The 23,122-nt window shown below is 38.8% G+C and overlaps 1 long non-coding RNA gene across 2 annotated transcripts in view; it reads right to left on the minus strand.

Moving 5' to 3' along the window:
- The window catches only part of LOC136873848 (uncharacterized), a 204,222-nt gene that overhangs the window by 169,477 nt on the left and 11,623 nt on the right, over nucleotides 1-23,122 (minus strand). For both annotated transcript variants that reach the window (XR_010860183.2, XR_010860182.2), the window contains exon 2: nucleotides 22,752-22,884. This is a non-coding gene — a long non-coding RNA (uncharacterized lncRNA). The remainder of the gene's footprint in view (nucleotides 1-22,751; nucleotides 22,885-23,122) is intronic.

Raw genomic sequence — 23,122 nt, forward strand, 5'->3', positions numbered from 1 at the left:
CTCGGAAGTATTGAAAATTTTTCCTTTTATTTTTACCGTTCAAAATTATTTTTTCGTGATGTCTGTTTTTCCGTAATAATTTCCCCCTTGACCGTAATTCCGTAATCGTGAGGTGAAATCCGTAATTATTACGGACAATCCGTAATAGTTGGCACCTCTGCAGGTGTGAAAATGGGAAACCACAGAAAACCATCTTCAGGACTGCCGACAGTGGGGTTCGAACCCACTATCTTCTGGATGCAAGCTCACAGCTGCGCAACCCTAACCGCACGGCCAACTCGCCCAGTCTAGTAAAAAGAAACATTTTATCATACTTAATGCCCTGTGGCCACAGGATACCCATAACTTTATTCAACAGTTTTGCTATAGCTTCGTTACTGTACTTCTCTAGAACACTGCAGTGTAAAAGAATCAGTTTACAATAATCTTCACTTAACCAATGATTGAAGTGATTTTATTTTTTTTAGAATCTGCTTTACATTGCACTCACACAGATAGGTCTTATGACGACGATGGGATAGGAAAGGACTGAGAGTGGGAAGGAAACGACCGCGGCCTTAATTAAGGTACTGCCCCAGCGTTTGTTGGTGTGAATGAGAAACCATGGAAAACCATCTTCAGGGCTGCCGACAGTGAGGCTCTAACCCACTATCTCCTGAATACAAGCAAATAACTACATGAGCCAAACTCCACAGCCACTTGTTCGGTGATTACACGCTTAATTTCTTGTCTTATCTTCTCAACAGTTTCATCATACAAGGCTGAATAATAGGTTTTACTGTATGTTGACTCATCCAGGATAGTTTATTTCGTATATTTCTAAAAAAAAAATCCCTGAAGCTCTGATTAGTTTGAAGAGAGGGTTGTTAGCAGAGATGAGCACGGGAGAGATCGGTGCTTAACTCTGACATTACACTCAAAGTTATTAGTTGAGTCAGAAACAACTGTCACTGTTTGGAATTTCCTTGTTTGTTAGATTGTTTACTGGTTGAAATGTATCGTTGCACCAGGAACCTTCGAGCAGTGTCATGGTTCACTGACACAAATTGCAAAATAGTATTTTTGTGTCAGTTGATAAACCATCACCTTTAAATTCTGATACTTGACTCTAATTCTAAACTGGTTGACTGTGCTATGTTAGGAATATTGTAATAATATTAATGTCTTCACTGAAAACAATATACAGCTGAGCACACTGTACTTGTCGATATAGTGGTTTGTACAAGAACACTACGATCCATCTCACTGCTAATTCAAACTGTGAATGACTGGTAGCGGACTGGATGGAGGTATGAAGCAATGAAAAGGAATGCCCAAATTATGAAATAATCGAGAAACCACTGGCACACTGTCGACTGTTGAGCTGTACGCATTAAAATATTAAATGTTTAAATAACAATTGTTACCGTGTTTCTCCATTATTGAGGGAACTATTAATTTATATTTTTTAGCCAAAATATAGACTATATTGATTTTAATGGTTAAGAATATGGAACATATGTGCTAAACTCCAAAATATGGAAAATGAAAACAGCAACTTTCAACTCCATGTCATGATTCGTAAAGATAATACAAAATAGAATTAATTTTAGTTTCCTTATGCTCCAACCGGTGATAAGGAAGATGATTAGTCGAAGAATTCTATTCCATTCTAGAGGAGGCAATGTCCTTTAAAAAAAAAAAGGGGATGTAATTCTTGTCCTTGACGATTTCAATGCTAAGATAGATCTCGGTGCAGAGGATGAAATTGTTGGACAATATGGCCTTGGTGAGAGAAATACCAGAGGTGATCGTCTAATTCAGTTTTGTTCAGAACAACAGCTCTCTGTTATTAATGCCTTTTTCAAGCTACATCCCCGGCGCTTGTATACATGGACGTCTCCTGCAGATTGTGAAGGTCATATTGTCAAGAATCAGATAGACTTCATTCTCATCAAAAAGTCATCTGAAAAGATACGTGAAAGCTGTCAAAACCTACCCTGGGGCGGATGTTAACAGCGACCATAATCCCGTCATCATGGACTTAACACTTCATCTTTCATCAAGAACATACGCTCTGACAGACCTAAGCGCATTGATACAAAGAGCCTTGACAAGCCCGTATTTCGACCTCAAACAACCTTGAAGCTCAAAGAATGTATCAGAACAATAAACAACTTGGAAACAGAGGATATTGAATCACAATGGACTACACTAAAGAACATACTGATACTCAAGAGAATGACATAGGACATTCGAACAGTTCAAAAAAAACAGGCATGGATGACAGAAGATATTCTACAGCTTATGGACCAAAGACGGAAAGTGAAAAATGTGAGTAAAGTCCAATACCAAGAACTAAACCGGACAGTGAGGAGGAAGTGTAGGGAAGCAAAAGAACTATGGCTCATGGAGAGATGCAGAGAAATAGAACTTTTCCAAGAGAAACATGACTTGTTTAATTTGTAGGGAAATATCACAAGTTGAAGTGTTGGAAAGAATATGTTGAAAACCTCTTTAGCGAAGTAAGGCCAGACAAACCACCTTTTATTGGCGAATGCAGCGAAACAAGTCCAAATATAACCCAAGAGGAAGTACTGTATGCAATCAAACTCCAGAAGAATGGAAAAGCTGTAGGTCCGGACAAGATTCATACAGAAACTCACTGCTGAAGGCCATGGAAGAGGAATAGATCTGCTAACTACATTATTCAACAATATATAAATCTGGTAGAATTCCATCTGACTGGCTAAGATCTACTTTTGTCACCATACCTAAAAAGGCTAGTGCATCACATTGTGATGATTATCATATGATCAGCCTAATGTCCCATGTGCTAAAGGTATTTCTGCATATCATCTACATTCAAATCTACCTCAAATGCGAACGCCATGTTGGACACACTCAGTTTGGCTTCAGGAATGGACTGGGTACTCGCGAGGCTCTTTTTTTCTTGATGTTTTGACCCAGGGATACCTAGATATGAATATAGATGTGCACTCTTGCTCCATCGACTACCGAAAAGCTATGATTCTCATATTTTGGTCCGTATTGAACTGTACAATAAAGTCAAATAAACTTTCATATTTATTTGACTTTACCGAAAAGCTTTCGATTGCATATCTTATGAAAAACTTGTTGACATTTTAAAATCTACTGTTGTATATGTTCGTGAGCTTCGCATCATTACCCATTTGTACTGGAATCAAACAGCAGAGGTCAAAATAGAAGGAACTACTACTGAGGACATAGCTATACGAAGAGGTGTCCGCCAGGGATGTGTCTTGTCCCCACTCCTTTCCAACATCTACTCTGAAGCTGTGTTCAGAGAGGCTATGGAAGATGTTAATCTACGTATCATGATCAATGGCTATGTCATTAATAACATCCGATTTGCTGATGATACGATTAAGTTAGCCAGCAACCTTAGTGATCTTCAAATCATTATTAACAACATCGTGAGGACCAGTAAAACCTACGGTTTATCCTTGAATATTAACAAGACCAAGCTAATTGTATTCTCGAAAACAACAAAAGAGGCCTCCCTTTACAACAACAATGTAATTATTAAATTAACATTGTCCAACAAGTATCTTCCATCTATCTTGGAACTCTAGTGAACCAACATTGTGATTCAAAATATGAGATCTTATCCAGCATTGGACAAGCAAAAAATATGTTCAATACCGTGAGGGCCTTATTCACCAGCCGAGAACTCAAACTCCAGCTCAGAGTTCGAATGCTACGTTGTTATGTCTTTCCTGTCCTTCTGTATGGTTTCGAAGGGTGGACGCTCAGCCCTTTATTGGAGAAGCGGATTGAATCATTTGAAATGTACTTATACAGAAGAATACTCCGAATATCTTGGGTAGAAAACAAAACAAATGAAGAAGTCCTCAACATCTTGAAAAAGAAGAAAGAGCTTCTCCTAACCATGAAGGAGCGTAAGCTCAGCTACCTCAGGCACATCATGAGAGGTGAACGATATGAACTTCTCCAACTGATCATTCAAGGGAAGATTGATGGGGAAAGATCTGTGGGAAGACGGAGAAATTCCTGGCTGAAAGACTTGCGGTGGTGGTATGGACATACGTCGATAGAAATATTCTGTGCTGACGTTTCGCGTGTAATCATAATCAATTGGATCGCCAACCTTCGGAGGGAGACGGCGTCATAAGAAGAACAAGAAGAAATAGGTATGTTTTTACATAGAAATCTATTCCCTGTCAATGACTTTTCTCAAATCAGCAATTTAATGAATCATGTGGACACTGAGTGGTGGATTTTCATCCCAATGTTCTCTTCATTTGGTGATGAAGGTACTGATGAAGTGAAGATCTGTCCAGGGTGGTTTGCACAATTTTAAGAGCATACCTGGTGGATCCTGCAGAGCACTATACAGGACAGAGCTGTCGTGGGACTCTGTGTGTTCTTTAAAACTTGCACATTGGCTGCTTTTCTTCCTATGTTTGGAAGAGATATATCTGCTGAACCAGGCAACCACTAAATACGAGTGGATACAATGGAACCACTGATAAATTATCATGGCCTCATTTACATGGATGTCAACCTTCCTTGTATGGCCAACGATGAGCCTCAAATCCAACACCGATAGGACGTGGTTTACGCAGAAGTGGCCAAAAATCCTCTTCAAATGATAGCTTGTACAAAGTATGTCCATCATGTACTTCAAAACTCGTAAATCAGCAACGGCAGGGTCATATGGTGATCTGCCTGGACAAATTGAGACATACACCTGCAAGTTTTTGTAAGTGGAATCTTTAAAAGCTGTATGATAATTTTTCTTAACTGAATAAGGGAATGGTTTGATCCAAGCCTCTATTGTTGCCATCACATACTGACTTGAAGATAGATAAATTTGTTTTGTAATTTGTTTTCGATGGTTGTATGAACAGATTCACACTGAGTCTGTGTGTGACCTTTCATGAGAAACTTCTGCATAATTTCAGTCTTACTATCTACTGCTAATTTTAGGAGTGCGTTGGACAGAATGGTGTTTCGATTTTGATAGAAACATGCATCACAGTAAATTATTATAGGACAGTTTTCATTGTCCTTTTGGAGTACCTCGCTCATATAAGCAATAAAGGATATGAACAATGAAGCCTTCAAGCTTGATGCCATTTCATTGAATCAGTAGAAAGTAGAGTGATGAGTACCTAAGTCACAAACAGTAATATTATGAACTGTAGATTTGGTTTTGAAATTTAGAGATGGACACAACTTTACGGCTTGCAAGTCCAAGGTTAGCACGAGCCTTCCCTTCAGTAGCTAGTTGTTTGTCCTTGGATTTTTCTTTTCTAGCCAGGTCTTTCTGCTGGAAGTGTTGCACGTATTCAAACTCAGATATATTTCCAGTCTTTCCAGTCTTTCAAGAAAAGCAAACATCGGATTCGCCCTTTTTTGGCTTGTAAATGCTTATGCCCTCTTCTACTAATATGGCATCAAATATTCTTTGTGATAAAGGAATTCTTTCCTAGTCTTTTTCTTGCTTCTCATACAGACAATACAAATCCATTTTGGATTGTATGATGGGCTCCTGATACAATTTAGATGTAGACTTCCTACAATAGTGTGAACGAAGTTTTGGTACAGTGCAAAGAAAAGCGTTTAGGTGTTCATGTCCCTTGGACTGCGGTGCTTCAGCTGTTTCCGTACTTTTGTTGATCATACCACGTAAATCAATTTCATCCATCCAGTAGCAAACAGTCCATTCTTTTAACTCCCAGTGGGCTCAGGAACATCTAAGCATACATCTGTTTCTTTTACTTTTTCACTTTCAGGAAAAACATTCTGGTACACAGTTGTTGAGGTGCATCAGAAATGGTGCATTTTTAGGAGACATCGAATCCACCAAGTCTAGAACAACAACTTAATTTTTGTCCGAAGTCATCTTAATCCAGAAATTTTCAAAAATAGCCTTAAGGTCTTCTGAAATTCACTACAGTACCTTGAATTAGAATTGTTGCACTATTTCGATGAACAACTAACTCCCTTTTTCATTCTACCCAGTCTTCATTGTGAACAGTCAGGGTTCCTTGTTTTCTAAACCCCAAGTATCTATTCTGCTTCCTCGACCCAGGATCACAAGTTAAATGACTTTTTCCCTGATGCATTAAGCAGGAACATCTAGAAGCATAAGAAATATCACCGTTTTCTTCAGAAGCAAGCGGCTTTTTGGTAGCACCACGCATTGTAATAATCGTGGTCGCCACGACATTTACATAATTTAATTGCCCACCCGAATTAATTGTATATATATGTATCATGTATCATATGTAATTTTATTCATTATTAACGTCCATCATCATCATTTATGTAATTGTACGTAAGAACGAGATATAATTTTTAATTGTAATATATTACAATATTCCGTGGTAATGTCAAAACGGGTCTTGCGCTAACAGGCTACTTGGTGTTTCGCAATAGTCCAGGAAGGTTAATTTTGGATGGTTCTTGGAAACGTACGCAACAGCAAGAGGAAGCTACCTAATTTCGTTGTTGCGACGCTAAATTACCCCATATCACGTGCTCCTATCAGGGGGGCTTTTTCTGTCAAGGACAGACACTTCATCTATATATCGAGAGGGTAGTGACGTATATCGGCTCTCATTGGAACGAGATGTCATGTGACACCAAGGGAGGAAGTGGGAATCTGAAGAGGATTTATATAGATCTACACGGCGTGGTGAAGATCATTCCTCTTCATTCTGTATTCTGCATTCTGCATCCGACTCTGCTATTTGGGTGCATCGCTTACGATGTGCTTATACTCAACATTTCTTATCGGCTCTGTGAGACTTACTCAGATTATTTAGAAAGACAAGTTCAAATAATATAGAAGGACTGGATGTTTTCCGTTCTCTCTATTCAATTAACTCCGATGTGGAATTTCACATTGTAAGGCTGGTACTATGGTTTTGGTACTCAGCAAAATAGGGAGTGATAGATTCAGGGTGGAATCCATTCCATGAAGCAGATGACGAGGATGATGCTGTTGGAAGAGGGATGACAACGATCAACCACGGAAGCAGACTACGAGAAGATCAACTCCGATGAGCATGAGTTAGCCCTGTTATCGCAAGTCCACGAGTGTAGTATTGAATTGTAATCTCAGTCAGTAATTTTTAATTTTGATTAAAAACTCGTTTTTACGTAATTTCATATTTTTTTAGAATAAAACTTCTTGCTTTTTACATCGTTAGTTAAATTGACTTTTTAGTAGGTTCCCTTTGTTTTTTCATATGGTATTTAATGGTCAGTATCCTCATACCTCACGACCGGGATAGTCTCATTAAATTATGTTTATTACTTTTTATATCTAAATTCGGTTTCAAATTCAATTTAATTTCGAAGCCTGGCGCCCAGCTTGCAATTGGTTTTAATTATCTATATCGGGTGTTTGATCCGTTACATTATGACACCATAACGTGGGGCGTGAAAACCATTAAATACGATATAGGGAATGGCAAATCTGAAGATAGGGTCTGTGTTTTGTTAAGGGGCGAAAGTGCTATCAATAAATTTCAATATTTCAGTATATGTTTGATGTTAGAGAATCATGGCAGATCAAACGCAAGGTATGATGTTACGTGATGGTAGTGTGCTTAGAGGTGGTTCGTCAACTAACGCTAAAGACATGGTAGATGAGTCTCTGGAGGAGATGAGAGTAGATAAGACGGATAACCAGACTCAACATGATGACTCACAGGGTAATAAATTGGGGGGCGGAGCGGAGGTTATCCCTACCAACGAAGAAAATAGCACTGAGTTAAGAGGTTTTATAGAGTCTATGTTTAAAGAGTTAAAGGATCAGGGGAAGGAAATTAATGAAAAATTAGAGCATCAGGGGAAGGAAATTAATGAAAAATTAGAGCAGCAGGGAAAGAAAATCAATGAAAAATTAGAGCAGCAGGGGAAGGAAATTAAGGCAGACCTAGAGAAAACTAAGAAAGAGCTATGTGATGAACTTCGAGAGTACAAAGCAGAAACTGATAAGAAAATGAAGGAACATAGTAAGGAAATAAGCGAGCTGTTAAAAAAGAGTGAGAATTGTGATAAACGGTTAGAGGAACAGAATGAGAAGACTGAACAACATAAGAGAGAGGTGGATAAGAAGTTGGTAGAGCAAAAAAGCAAACTTTTAGAAGTTATTGGGAAGGAAAATAATAAAACTAGAGAGAGAGTAGAAACACAGGAAAGTGAAATTAAAGGGAGATACGAGAGAAACAAGGTAGCTGTGATGGGGTGAAGCACGGAGGAAATTACGTAAGAGAAGAAGAATTACTGAAGTTTAACGGGAGACAAACCAACCCACTGGACTTCCTTAACCTTATTCAGAAGCGGTTTGAGCGAAACATAAATGAGGAGTATATTGAATGGGAGCAGGTTTTGGAAATTATTAGCAGTGCTTTCGTGGGAGAAACGAGATCCTGGTTCGTTGTGTACTGTAACAGTATGAAAGACCTCAACGAGTTCCAGAATAAATTTAAAGAAAAATACTGGAGCGAGACAATTCAGAGTCGTGAGAGGGAAAGAGTCATTTTTGACAAGTTTAGGGCGAATGAGGGGGTATCCATGACGGAGTACTTCTTGGCTCACATCATGATATGCCAGAATTTAGCTGGGATAGCGATGGATACTGACGTAGTAAGGCTACTACTCAGGCATTTTCCTGAACGAGTAAGAACTGCAGCAGTAATGCAGAAAACTAGCACTATTCAGAAGATGGAACAGCTGCTCACTAAATTTGATGGGTTGGGAAATATGGAGAGTAGAAACGGGAACGCACAAGATTATGACCCGCAGTATGAGCGCAGCGAAAACCGTAGGCAGCCGAACTACGAAAATAGACCTCAAGGAAACCCTAGGAGTAACGGGAACCAACAACGAGCGGATCAGCAAGCAGGTGACCGACAGGCGGAGAGGAATGTGAGCACTAGCGAGACGAACGGTCAGGGCCAAGTAAGACATTTAAACTAAGTATGGGCTGTAATTCAGGGTCTGTATTTCAGCCGTATCCACCGATAACCCAAAGTTGTGTTATGGAGTTATCGTATGACCTAGATGTAAGAGATGATTTAATGTTTGAGCCACAGCAGGAATATATTAATAAACAGGAGCAAGTGGTTAATCCCATTCTTAAGTTAGAAGTATGGGGGGCGGGTGTTCAGGCACTTATTGACTCAGGTAGTCAGAGATCATGCGTTAGTTATGAGTGGTATACGAGTTTTGTACAATGAGGTATTTATGTGGAGGAAATGCCAGTTAAGAGTACGTATATCATCACTGCTGTTGGCAAGAAGTCAAAACAAGTATGTAAGCAGGTGGCATTACCTATAAGTATTGCTGGTTCTATTATGGTTCAGATATGTTTAGTTATTCCGCATCTTGTATTTAATATCATCTTGGGATGTGACTGGTTGACGTCACACTCAGCACAGTTAGATTACCAAGAAGTTGTGCTTAACTTAACGTGGAACGAGACTCATATTAAAGTCAATTTTGAGGGTGATATTCAGGGGAAACAGGGTGATCGTGCCATGGGGTGTGTTGTCAGGGTTTCACAAGCTATCGAGGAAGCTAGAGAGAGCTTCAGGGAAGAAGAAGTTAGTGAGAGCTTCGTTCTATGTCATGTGTTGGTTGATAAGGGTCAAAAGGACGCATTATGGGAAGCTGTGAGCAAGAGTTGCTTGGAGGAAGGACGGCAGGACGAGTTGTTGGCAGTGTTGCTTGAACACGTTAATGTATTTTCTGTGAAACCTGGCCTAACTCATGTGTATGAGCATTCTTTTTCTGTACTGGATAGTAGTCCTTTTAGTGGACCGAGGTATGGCATTCCACACAAGTTTTCCAAAGCAGTAGACGAGCAAATACAAAGTATGCTATCAGACGGTGTGATAGAGCCATCATGTAGTCGGAACTCTAATCCTCTTATTATTGTCCCTAAAAATGATGATTGTGTGAGGCTGTGCATCGATGGGCGTGAGATAAGAGGATACAGGGGGATCAATTAAAGTCTCAGGCGATTGAGGAGCTCATTCAGAGTTTTCATGGGAAAAGCTGGTTCTCTACGGTTGATCTCAGGAGTAGTTTCTGGCAGACACCATTGAGAAAGGAAGATAGGCATCTCACTGCTTTCAGTCATAGGTATAATTTATACCAGTTCACTCAAGTACCATATGGGACAAAAACCTCCTCCTCGGCATTGATTAGAGCATTAAATATTGCTTTAGGTCGGGACACTGGTGAGTTTGCCACGGTTTATATCGATGACCTTGTAATAGGCTCCTGCACATTTGAAGAGCACTTAGACCATTTGGAGAGGGTTTTTGTGAAGCTCGAACGCGCTGGATTTACTCTTAAACTCTCAAAATGTGTCTTTGCGAGGCGTGTGGTCACATTTTTGGGACACCGTGTGTCTGCAGCGGGAGTAACGCCTGAGAGTACGAGAATCGAGAAAATCTTGAATACCAGTACCCCAAGAAATATCAAGGAACTTAGGTCTTACATTGGGGTATGCAATTTTTTTAGACGGTTCGTACTGAGATACGCTTATTTACTTGAGCCGTTCAGGGTACTCTTAAAAATCGGCAGTAAATGGAAATGGACTGAAAATCATGATACTGCATTAAGGGATCAGAACTTGTGTAAAGAAGGAGAGACCCTTAAGCCACAGGAAGGCATATTAGTCTGTGCGTGCCTCTGCAAGGACAATGAACCTGCTCTGAAAAGATTGCGTAACTTGTTAGTAGAGCAATCAAAAGACGAATATCAGGAACCATTGTCTGTACTTCTGGAAAGTGAGCAAGCTACGGTGACATGCGGTCGACACACGTATAAATTAGTCAACGGGTTTTTAGCTAGACAGTGTAGCGAAGACAAATGGGCAATATGTGTACCCAAATCGCTCCGTGTTCTATTGGTATGGTTTATCCACTGTGAATTAGGGCATTACGGTGCAAGTAAAGTTCTATATGAGATCCAGCAGAACTTTATCTGGGACAAGATGGGCAGAGAAATCAGGAAAATTCTGGCCACTTGTGACTTGTGTCAGCGGAGCAAAATTCCGAACCGCTACCTGGAGGGGCCACGTCAAACGGTAGTTTCTAAAACAACGGGAGACTTGGTATGTGTGGATTTATTTGGGCCCCTTGTTAAAGGACAATTCGGCTTTCAGTACGTTTTTGTCATGATTGATGCGTTCTTGAAGTTGGTCAGATTGTACGCTATGAGGAAAGCAACAGGGAAAGCTTGTAGCCGTATAATCCAGGAGAAGTACATACCTGAACTTGGTACTCCTTGTCGCATACTTTCTGATAGCAGACCACAGTTTACTTCGAGAAAATGGAAGTCAGTTATGAAAGATTTAGGAATTACTCATGTTCAGTCATCTGTTAGAAATCCTCAAGGTAACATGAGTGAACGGGTCATGAGTGAATTAGCCTGTATGTTTAGAGCTCTGGTACATGAAAAGCATTCTGCCTGGGTGGGGCAACTATCGCTCATCGAGACATGGATTAATGCTGTCCAACACGATAGTACCAGACTCACACCTCTACAGGTTCATTTCGGTAGGAAACCCCAGAATGAACTGGTGAGGGTATTAGGCATTACTGAGGAACATCAGCGGGACGCCGAATTTTACGTGAGACTGGCCAGGGAAAATATAGTAAAATCTGGCGAGGCGCATAAGAAACAGCAGAAACACAGGGTATTGGATGAGTTTGAAGTAGGTGACCTTGTGCTTTTAAGAGCACCCATGCAGTCGTGCAGTGAGGAAAAAGTCATCAAGAAGTTCTTTCTTTTCTATCAGGGGCCGTACAGTATTCATAAGAGGTTGGGACCTTGTGCCTATAATCTAGCTGACAGGGAAAATGTTTTACTTGGGTCCTACAACATTCGTAGTTTGCGGAGGTATGTGACAAGCGAAGGTGAGCATATGGAATGTAGATAACGGGAAGTCAGCCTGGTTACTGTTTCGAGGTGTTGGTGTGTTTGTGTATCAGCTGTGTGTATGTAAGAAGTGGATTTTCCGGGTTATGTCTGTAGACATGTGGGGGGCGTGGTGTGTTGTCTGGAGTGAGCTCACTGTACTGCTGCGCACGTAATGTCAATAGGCGTGTATGTGATGCCATGGTTTTTTGTAAATGTAAAAGAATTCAGACTTGCCCAATAGAAAGACCTACGTAAAAAAAAGTTTGTTATTGCAAAATAGAGTTATCGCAGGTGAATATGTGCCATGAGAAGACTTGCGGTAGCACGGTTATATGTTCCAACGGCGTGTGGGTGAACGTGTGTAACAGTGCTTGTAGGGTCATGTGTGGGAATACACTTGGTATTGGATGACATCAGGTGAAATGATGATCTCACATATGGAATAGCGTGTGGTTGCGCTATATGTTGTTGTGCCATTTTAATCTGGTGAAGACAATCTTAAAACTGATGAACGCTTCAGTGTGAAGAAATCAGAGATGTGTATAGTGGTATTTTTTAGGTATTTTTTTTGTAATTGTGTAATGTGTGAATTTTTTATGGAAGTTGAAGGACAGTTGAACACTCGAGAGCGTGGAGGCTGAAATATATGTATACATAGTTGGCATGTTAAAGTCGAGAGGAGTGTAAATTTGACAAACTGTGAATGATGATTCGATGTATGACAAACCAGTATATTTCCTATGTTGTGTATAAATAGGTTGTGAGTGATTCCGACATTATGTGTTCCGCATGTCAGAATCAGGGGGGCGAATGTAATAATCGTGGTCGCCATGACATTTACATAATTTGATTGCCCACCCGAATTAATTGTATATATATGTATCATGTATCATATGTAATTTTATTCATTATTAACGTCCATCATCATTATTTATGTAATTGTACGTAAGAACGAGATATACTTTTTAATTGTAATATATTACAATATTCCGTGGTAATGTCAAAACAGGTCTTGCGCTAACAGGCTACTTGGTGTTTCGCAATAGTCCAGGAAGGTTAATTTTGGATGGTTCTTGGAAATGTACGCAACAGCAAGAGGAAGCTACCTAATTTTGTTGTTGCGACGCTAAATTACCCCATATCACGTGCTCCTATCAGGGGGGCTTTTTCTGTCAAGGACAGACACTTCATCTATATATCGAGAGGGTAGTGACGTATATCGGCTCTCATTGGAACAAGATGTCATGTGACACCAAGGGAGGAAGTGGGAATCTGAAGAGGATTTATATAGATCTACACGGCGTGGTGAAGATCATTCCTCTTCATTCTGTATTCTGCATCCGACTCTGCTATTTGGGTGCATCGCTTACGATGTGCTTATACTCAACATTTCTTATCGGCTCTGTGAGACTTACTCAGATTATTTAGAAAGACAAGTTCAAATAATATAGAAGGACTGGATGTTTTCCGTTCTCTCTATTCAATTAATTCCGATGTGGAATTTCACATTGTAAGGCTGGTACTATGGTTTTGGTACTCAGCAAAATAGGGAGTGATAGACTCAGGGTGGAATCCATTCCATGAAGCAGATGACAAGGATGATGCTGTTGGAAGAGGGACGACAATGATCAACCACGGAAGCAGACTACAAGAAGATCAACTCCGGTGAGCATGAGTTAGCCCTGTTATCGCAAGTCCACGAGTGTAGTATTGAATTGTAATCTCAGTCAGTAATTTTTAATTTTGATAAACTCGTTTTTACGTAATTTCATATTTTTTAGAATAAAACTTTTTGCTTTTTACATCGTTAGTTAAACTGACTTTTTAGTAGGTTCCCTTTGTTTTTCCATATGGTATTTAATGGTCAGTATCCTCATACCTCACGACCGGGATAGTCTCATTGAATTATGTTTATTACTTTTTATATCTAAATTCGGTTTCAAATTCAATTTAATTTCGAAGCCTGGCGCCCAGCTTGCAATTGGTTTTAATTATCTATATCGGGTGTATGATCCGTTACAGCATGTCGGAGTTTGCATCACCTGTGACATGCAACTAATTGGACTAATCACAGATATTGGAATTTTCACCCGCGTGGCAGGAAGATCCAGAGAAATCATTAATCCTGCTTCAGAAAGTTCGATGAAATCTGTTGTCTGACTGCTTTCAATCTTGCATTAAAAACTGGCAGACTCTTGTAAAGATTTGTGAAAGAGGTAAGATTCAAGATTCCATTAAGAGAAAGATTGGTGACCTTCAAATAAAGCGAAATGCTGAAGACGTTTTAAATGTTTAAGACCAATAGCACTGGATGCTGATGTAACCCAGACAAGTTACTGTACTATTGGACAAACAGTGAAAGTGTGGGGAAAAAAACTGAAGTATGACTTGGAGAAATTACAAGTGTTAAAGAAATCTTCATTCAATTAATGCGACATACACTAAGATGTTTGAAAAATGTAATTATGAAGCATTGGGTGCACCACATTATCTGGCTTTCATTGCTCATTCAGTATTATACAACTCAGAATATGTTTTACATCCATCTGAGCATGAAAGTGCATTTCAATTCACCCATGAAAAATATAAGGGAACTTAATTAACTTTATTTCTATCAATACTTCCGCACCTGAGAGGCAAAAGGGTGTATGTCCATTTTTTGTGATTCTAAGTTAGGGCCATTTTGTGTTCGGTATAATCGACCGCATCTATGGAATAAATCATTATTTATGAGTTTCATGTCCGTATCGACTGATTACATGTATATAGATAAGAAAAAAATTCCACCTATCAATACTGTTTATTGTAAATATAAAAGACAAAGACACCTCCGTACAGGCCATGAAGGCCCTTTGAGGAGTGGAAGAGGCTTCCTCCATTGTTAACCGTGGCACGTGATGGGGTAGAGTGGTTAGCTCCACGCCCGGCTGCCTTTGGCCCCAAGAATTAACCTGGTACTCATTTTTGGTGTAGGCTGAGTGAACCTCAGGGCCATATGCACCTCCAGAAGTGGAAATTTTGTTTCTTAAATTTTTACAACTTTCTGACAGGGATTCGAACCCACGTCCTTCCGGGCGAACCGAGCACGCCTTTACCGCCTCGGCCAGGCAGGCCCTTACTGTAAATATAGACTTACATAAGTACCGGTTTCGACCCTATTTGGTCATTATCAGCTGACAAATCATGATATTACATCTATTAGGCATTGGTTTGTATTACTTATCTAAAAATATGTTGTCATCCATTAGCACATCCGGATGTCTAATGGGGATATGAGTTGAATGTTATCGTCATTTCATTTGTAAGTCTGTGAAAGTAAAATAGTTTTTGAGGTTTAAATATGGTTGTAAAAACTTAACCTAAGCTTAAAAACTAATTGTACGTACACATTAAACATATTAAAAACACTAAAAACATGCATGTAAAACACTTGATGGATTTATAAGTTCATGTCCTGCGTATTCCTTCTTCAGACTTCAATGTTAACGAGTCTTGTGAGCATAATATATTTACGTTGGTTGATTTTGTGCTCCTAAACAGTGGTATAGGTTTTTGAAAATGTTCTATTGGACTAAAAGATGTCTTCATGTATACTTACAATAAAAATACATGTCATTAAATAATCCAATATTGTGGACAAAGACAATATGTGGTTCAGCTGTAAACTTGTTCTTAAAAGTTTGAAGCAGATGATGAAGTCTTGGTTTTATGGATTTGATTGAATTACGATTTTTGGTGGTAACTCCTTCCTTGTCTATATTTGTGTACTGGTGCTACGGTTATCTGTGGAAGATAAACTGATACGAGTAAAGTGTTGTAAGTTTGAAGGAATACCTAAGGTTGTGTGCGAATATGAATTTGTACTTACTGCTGTTGTTGTGGATGGGTGACGTTCTGTTTGAGAGCTTGCTGCGTACTGCTACGTGTTCGCCTTGGACTTATGTTTGCTGTAGTGAGGTGGCGGCGGTGGTGATTATTGTTTTAAGAGGAAGTACAACTAGGCAACCATCCTCTATATAGCACTAATCAGAGGGAACATATGGAAGGGGTCTGACACTTCGAAAAATGAAGGTATCGGCCAAAGGAAGACAAGGGCCCACAAAGGGAATGAAAGTGAAAGACTCCCTAGGCCTCCATACGTAATACCGTTGGGGTCTGAAAAGAACAAGTGTTGACCAAGGGAGGTCAGAAAGGATAGATGAAAGTGAGGAGCCTGTCACAAGTAAGTGGAAGCAATACCAGGACTGAGCTGAGAGCCCCGTGGTCGCCAACCCACGCTCCAAAGTTCAGAGCCCCTGAGGCCCCTTTTAGTTGCCTCTTGCAACAGGCAGGGAATACCAAGGGTATTATTCTACTGCCCCCACCCATACGGCGACACTGTAGTGAGGATTATGGATGGAGGGGTAGGGAGAGTGGCTATTGTGGGGATAGGGGTGTTTTTAGGGCGGGAATAACTTTATTATAGATGATATTGGTTTTATCTGTAATGTCATTTATACTGTAATTAGGATTAGCGTATTGGTCTAGGGAAATGTAGAAATCTTCTGTTATGTTAAGCAGGGGGCCCTTAGAATTTATGTTAATATTTTCATATCGTTCTCAATGTTTGTAAACCTGTGTTTGAATTCTTCGATATGCTGACCTATTGATGAAGAGTGATTATGTTTTATTGCGTTTAAATGTTCGCTGTAGCGGATTATGAAGTTTCTGCCTGTACGTCCAATATAACTTGCTTCACAATTGTTGCATTTGATGCGGTAAACTCCTGATTGGTTGTATTTATTGTTGTTGCCGACTGTCTTGGCGTTATGTATAATACTGGTGCTGTTGTGCGTGGTTTTAAATGTTATTTTCAGGTTGTACATTAGTTATGGGGTGTGTGTATTGTCGAAGGTAAATAAGGCGTAATCTTTCTTGGGTTTGTCTATTTTTCTTAATTTGGTTTTGGGCTAGAATTATACTTTGTGAATGATTTTATTGACCATTTCTTTACTGTATCCATTGTATTTAGCTATATCGTGAATTAGTTGTAGTTCATTATTTAGATCTTCTTTTGTCATTGATATGTTGAAGGCTCTGTATACCATACTGTAATAAGCTACTCTTATGTGTGTTGGGGTGGATGGAATCAATTTTTATGGTATTTGGGGTATGTGTGGATTTTCTGTAGATTTTGTAAGATAAATGGTTTTCATGTCTGGTTATCGTTAGGTCCAAGTAATTTAAGGTGCAATTGTTTTCGATCTCTTTAGTGAATATTATCTGTGGGTCCAATGTGTTGAGTTTGTCTAATATGGTATTTGCGTCGGTGGATCTGTTTGTCGATGATTACAAAAATATCGTCAACAAATCTGCACCCGAAGAATATGTTTTCTAGTTTACTGATTGATGTGTATTCTAGGTGATCTATATAAGTTTCAGCTAGTATCCCAGAGGCAGGAGGTCCCATAGGTAGGCCCTGTTGCTGGTATACGGTATCAAAGAATTTAAAATTATTATTATTGATGGCAAATTCAAGTAGTTTCATGAATTCTTCTATTTCTAGAGTGCTCAAATTGCTGTAGTTTTTTAGGTTGGATTTGATTACTTCTACTGTTTGTTTAGTGAGAATATTTGGATACATGTTTGTTATATCAAATGAAGCAAGAGTATGGTGTTGTTCAATCTTTAATTCTTTAGTTCTATTGCAAAAATCTATTGAGTAATGCTTTTTAAGGAATTTCTGTATGAATTGCAAAAGTTTATAGGTTGGGCTAGCTCTGTAATTTATGACTGGTCTCATTGGTATGTTTTCTTTATGTATTTTAGGGTAGGCCTTAGCATTACATGTGGTAAATATCATTTTTGATCCATATTGATGATATTTGATTGGAATAATAACAATCACATGAGGGACACAGGACATAATTCACTACAATAGAACAAGACCTTCATATCTTCAAAAGAGTCAAAGAAAGTAAACTCATAACAGAATATGAAAATTTATTAATTTTCCTTGACCAGCATTTAACAAAGATAAGAACTTAAACAACATTATTGATAAAAAAAAAGCCCCTTGTACGAACAGATTTTATTTCTATTACAAGAATCAATTCCCCTCACCAATATATTCTTTAAAATTTTCAACCTCAAATCAATAAGCATTCCCACCTCCTCTACAACTAATACAGTCCCCTCCCTTCCCCTCACCGCCAGTACCTCTAATTCAAATGCAACCAATAGACCCTAGCCACACCCACTCTAATATCGCTCCCTCCAACGGCATCTCACCGTTACAATACGCGCAGCAATACACTTTCCTCTTTCTCTCCCACCAATAGCAGCTCCCCTCCAAGTACTACAAACAAGCCCATAGTCACGCCTTCACAAAAAGATCCCCCTCCAACACAAACCTACAGCTATAACACTCGTAGTAAGAAGTCAACAGTCATCGATAACTTTTAGCTCAAACGTAACAAGTTACCCTCACCATTGTCAAATGCTAAGTGTACACGATTTAAACATTTTATTATGATTTTTTCACACAATTAACACCATACTTCTGGTTTCCTTTTACAGATTCAACTGTCACATAGCCTTTTGACTAGATTGTCAATAAACCCATATTCTTAACGTTTTAGCATTGCATCAAATTGAGATGGTCCATAGAGGTTCAATTTAAACATCGTTCATCGATCTTCAACTATAACTTCGTATTTTTTCATCAAAGTGAGCCACAACTTCACCATATGCCAATGACTTTCGACTTTTATCTCATGTAAACAAATAATTACAGGTCACTTGACTATCCTTCGACATTATTTTATTCAACATTATTTTTTGAATAATACGATTTTATTAAAATTATAAAATCCTTTTAATAACAACCACCTACTCAATACAATACATTACTCATTGAATTATAAAATAATCATGAGGTGTCTTAAATAATGGAACATGTTTCGTTCGACATAGCGAACATCATCAGCCTTAATTTACAAAGATTAGGTCAAGGCCCTGAGCTGAATGATAAAAATTGTTAAAAAGAGTGACAATGCCATAATAAAAAGTAAAATGATAACATCAGACTTGAAATTGTAACAATATGTACAGATTAAAAGCAAGTATTTGTAGTGGAATACATTGAACGATGGTAGTCTGTAAAGTTAAAACAAACATGAGGTTGTTAAAGTAAAAAGATATAGATATAGTGGATCTTAAAATATATGTCAATGCGTGAAGCGTGGATTAATTATTGACTATGGAGTTCTTAAATTGAGCAAAACAAAAGTTGAAATAGAGTTTATTGAATAGTACGAGTCAAACTGAACCAGTTAAAAGGCGCATGGCGACGAAACTAAGGTTAAAATGACGTGAACTTCAGTAGTTAGGAATTCTGTAGGAGAGCCAACACAATGCCAGAAGGAAATACAAGTTGAACTAGTCCGTATTTACACGCTAGCAGTAAAATTAATCGTATACAACGTAGGACACCAATGTGGACTCGTTAAAGAGTAACTATAAACTTGAAAGTAGGAAGAGTTCCAGCAAACCAGAGATGGATGGAGCAGATTATGGCACAATTGGAGTTAGAAATCTGGAATGAAAGAAAAGGGGAGAAAAAATAAAGTTATGTTATAATGAAAAGAAAAGAAAAAAAAAATGAAGAAGGAGGCTTACCCTTGGGAGTAGTGTTAGGTGTTCGCTAACGTTGGCTGCGTGAATCAAACTGGTGAGTAACCTTATTGCTGCTTCTAGTGTTGTATGTATGTATACGTAGAGGCGGGGAGTGAGTCATGTGAGGAGGAGGGGTGACCGATTCCTTGGGCGGGTCGGGTATTCGTGGAGGGGGTGTCGCATGAGAGGGCAGTAGAGTAGTAGTAGTAGAGTAGCCACAGTGTGCTAACATCCCTTAATGAGCTTGACAATGATGTCAAAAGTCACTAAGGAAGACGAGATCAATGGTTCTCTAAACTTTTTGGATTTAAACGTTTCAAGAGATAATAATAAGTTCATTTTTCAAATATTTAGAAAGCCTTCTTGTGCTCCCATCACTATAATAAACGATTCCTTACATCCGCAATAACTTTTGTAGTGATGTTGAAAATGCCTGCATCAGAATTAGCAAAGACTAAATGGTGATGGAATTTCGAACAAAGGTTGCAGTTCCATAAGACTGATGATAAGTAGCTCCCAGTAACTTGTATCCAGGAATGTTTCCTCTTGAACGAAGCTGAGATTGATCAGAGGCATGAGTTTCCTGAATGCATATTACATCAACATTATTTTCCAATGCCAGTTTGGAAAGGTAGTCACTTTTAGATCTACTGATTCCTTCGATGTTGATTTGAAGGACTCTCAGAACAGTTCCCAAGGGCTTTCCAGATTGGCTCTGAAAAGAGCTAGTATCGTTCGTTTCGTGTACCATTAGCCAGGAGATCACAAGTGATAGTCTGGTGTGAAAATGGGAAACCATGGAAAACCATCTTCAGGGCTGCCGACAGTGGGGTTCGAACCTACTATCTCCCAAATACTGGATACTGACCGGACTTCAGCGACTGCAGCTATCCAGCTCGGTCCTGCCTTTTTTTCTGTGACCCCTAACATTACTTACAGCGCCATAATTTTGCCTAGTGGCAAAACTTGGAACTAATCATTTTTGTGGCATAATTCGAGAGTGCATTCCTTAGTTAGCATATCTACAAAATTTCAGACTCCTACGATCTTTACAACCCGTGCTGTACTGCGCTGAATACCATAACTTTAATTGAGGACACCTGGTATGATATATAACTCCCCAGCTACATTCCGCCAATATTCAGGCAGGTTGTTTGAATTGGGACACAGTATTAATCCCATCTAATGGAGATGAGTGGCAGCAGAAGAGAGAAATCACCTAACGATGGTTAATGTAATGTTATCGTTGATCAGTTTTACGAGCTTTTGATATTGTAGCTTTCACATTTATTTTTCTTCCAACTCTGTGATATTAGGGCATCTAATGTAAAGGGAGCCCCTTCTCCTTTCACAGCTCCCTCCCTCTAAATTCATGAATTCTATTATCATAGTCGGTATGGTAAAACTGTATAAGCCGGGCTGAGTGGCTCAGACGGTTAAGGCGCTGGCCTTCTAACCCCAACATGGAACGTTCGATCCTGGCTCAGTCCAGTGGTATTTGAAGGTGCTCAAATACGACAGCCTCGTGTCGATAGATTTACTGACACGTAAAAGAACTCCTGCGGGATTAAATTCCGGCACCTCGGAGTCTCCGAAGACCGTAAAAGTAGTCAGTGGGACGTAAAGCAAATAATATTATTATTAAAACTGTATAAACCGGGCGAGTTGGTAGTGTGGTTAGAGGCGCGCGGCAGTGAGCTTGTATCCGGGAGATAGTGTGTTCGAATCCCACTATCAGCAGCCCTGAAGATTTGTTTTTTTGTTTTTTTGTGGTTTCTCATTTTCACACCAGGCAGCTTCCTTCCAACTTCTAGGCCTTTCCTATCCCATCGTCGCCATAAGACCTATTTGTGTCAGTGCGACGTAAAGCCGCTAGCAGAAAAAAAACCTATATAAGACATAAATGACAGGAACTTGGATTCTCTATAACTTCTGTTATGAAATAATTTTCGATAGAACCACAAACATAACTACCATTTCATCCAGCATGAATAAAAATTATTTACACCATAGACTGTGGTACCTCATTTTCAGGTTTTACGTACTGAATTTCATTAAATTCTGTTCACCCATTTTCTCATAGTTCGGCGTTGATATGGACTTAGGCAACAAAATTGAAATTCATAAATATCTCTGTTATCATAGCCGGTACGGTAAATATAAATTTAATTCTATATAATTTTAGTTATGTAGTATTTGTCAATAGGACCACTAATAAACTTTTGAGAATTAAATTTTAGACCTACCTCCAAACTATGATTTTACTCAAGATGAATAACATTATTTATAGCCAAGATTGTACTGCCTCATTTCAAGACTTCACATATCGATTTTCATTAAATTCTCCTCAGTCATTTTCTCGTGATGCCAGTACATACATATATACATTCATACATACATACAGAAATGATGTAGATGTTGATTCCCCAACTGATGAGCCTAACTTAGCACACGAGGGCGAAACGCAGGCAACCAAGAATGAGTTAGCTGGAAAATTTATAATGTCCAATAACGGACCATTATATTGGTACATACAGAAATGACGGAAAATTAAAAAGTACATTTTCTTGTTTCCGTGAAACACAATAATACAGAAATACCACTCTTTTTTTTAATCTGAGCAATGTGCAGATAAAACTCTTATAAATAAATGTAACCACTACTGTGTGTTTCTGTGGTGGTTGGTAGTGCAGTGTCCTGTCGGACTATGAAGAGGAAAGTGTTGGGACAAACATGAACACTCAGTCCCCTAGCCAGAAGAATTAATCAGACGCGATTAAAATCCCCGACCAATCCGGGAATCGAACACAGGACAGCCTCCAAACCGAAGGCCTCAATGCTGACCATTTAGCTAACGAGTCTGACTTAGCGTGGCTTATTAAGATGGTATCTAATATCATAGCTGTTTCTTCATTAAGACAAAAAGGCAGTCATAGTTGGAAGTATTTTCAATCAAGAAAACATTGGTTTAACCAATGAACCAAGATGGTCACAGAAAAAGCTCAAATTTTATGACATGTATATGTCTTTGGCACATTTGCTTTGGTTTCTAATTTTTTGCAGTGTTCTCTTTCTTTAAATCTCTGGTACTACTTATTACAAATAACATAAGTATAATTACACCTCTAAGTATGACGATTTACAAGATCAGGACTTACCATTGTAGAATCTCTTATATTCATTATATGAAGCAGCTTCTATTACAGAACACTATGCTTACAAAAGCTTAAAACTCATGGTTAGGGCTCAATGCTGTTTCACACGGTTTGGAGATTTGTGGTGCAAATAGATCTGAAAAGAAAGAAAGGCTTTAAGTTTGTTAGTAAGTGAAATACTGTACATTCCCAGATTTTGAAGATTTAACTCTTGCACAATGCATTCCAATTTACTGCCATAGGCAGCAATACCTTAAATACTTAACACAATAATACATTGGGCACCATGTAAATGAGGTTTAATATTTTTCTGCCAATTGATAATAAACACAAACCTTATTAGAATAGTCATGACTCAAATCTGAGGAAAATAG

This window comes from Anabrus simplex, chromosome 5 (assembly GCF_040414725.1).
Source record: "Anabrus simplex isolate iqAnaSimp1 chromosome 5, ASM4041472v1, whole genome shotgun sequence".
NCBI lineage: Eukaryota > Metazoa > Arthropoda > Insecta > Orthoptera > Tettigoniidae > Anabrus > Anabrus simplex.